We start from the raw sequence: 1,489 nt of genomic DNA on the forward strand, positions 1-1,489 counted from the left end.
GTGAGGTCCATAAGGGTTACTACACTAGAATCCATAAGGGTTACTACACTAGAATTCAATGTGACAGATAGTGAGGTCCATAAGGGTTACTACACTAGAATTCAATGTGACAGATAGTGAGGTCCATAAGGGTTACTACACTAGAATTCAATGTGACAGATAGTGAGGTCCATAAGGGTTACTACACTAGAATTCAATGTGAGGTCCATAAGGGTTACTACACTAGAATTCAATGTGACAGATAGTGAGGTCCATAAGGGTTACTACACTAGAATTCAATGTGACAGATAGTGAGGTCCATAAGGGTTACTACACTAGAATTCAATGTGACAGATAGTGAGGTCCATAAGGGTTACTACACTAGAATTCAATGTGCCAGATAGTGAGGTCCATAAGGGTTACTACACTAGAATTCAATGTGACAGATAGTGAGGTCCATAAGGGTTACTACACTAGAATTCAATGTGACAGATAGTGAGGTCCATAAGGGTTACTTCACTAGAATTCAATGTGCCAGATAGTGAGGTCCATAAGGGTTACTACACTAGAATTCAATGTGACAGATAGTGAGGTCCATAAGAATTCAATGTGACAGATAGGTTACTACACTAGAATTCAATGTGACAGATAGTGAGGTCCATAAGGGTTACTGCACTAGAATTCAATGTACCAGATAGTGAGGTCCATAAGGGTTACTACACTAGAATTCAATGTGACAGATAGTGAGGTCCATAAGGGTTACTACACTAGAATTCAATGTGACAGATAGTGAGGTCCATAAGGGTTACTACACTAGAATTCAATGTGGCAGATAGTGAGGTCCATAAGGGTTACTACACTAGAATTCAATGTGACAGATAGTGAGGTCCATAAGGGTTACTACACTAGAATTCAATGTGCCAGATAGTGAGGTCCATAAGGGTTACTACACTAGAATTCAATGTGACAGATAGTGAGGTCCATAAGGGTTACTACACTAGAATTCAATGTGACAGATAGTGAGGTCCATAAGGGTTACTACACTAGAATTCAATGTGACAGATAGTGAGGTCCATAAGGGTTACTACACTAGAATTCAATGTGACAGATAGTGAGGTCCATAAGGGTTACTTCACTAGAATTCAATGTGCCAGATAGTGAGGTCCATAAGGGTTACTACACTAGAATTCAATGTGACAGATAGTGAGGTCCATAAGGGTTACTACACTAGAATTCAATGTGACAGATAGTGAGGTCCATAAGGGTTACTACACTAGAATTCAATGTGACAGATAGTGAGGTCCATAAGGGTTACTACACTAGAATTCAATGTGACAGATAGTGAGGTCCATAAGGGTTACTTCACTAGAATTCAATGTGAGGTCCATAAGGGTTACTACACTAGAATTCTATGTGAGGTCCATAAGGGTTACTTCACTAGAATTCAATGTGACAGATAGTGAGGTCCATAAGGGTTACTTCACTAGAATTCAATGTGAGGTCCATAAGG

The sequence above is a fragment of the Oncorhynchus keta genome, chromosome 19, assembly GCF_023373465.1.
Source record: "Oncorhynchus keta strain PuntledgeMale-10-30-2019 chromosome 19, Oket_V2, whole genome shotgun sequence".
Classification (NCBI taxonomy): Eukaryota; Metazoa; Chordata; class Actinopteri; order Salmoniformes; family Salmonidae; genus Oncorhynchus; species Oncorhynchus keta.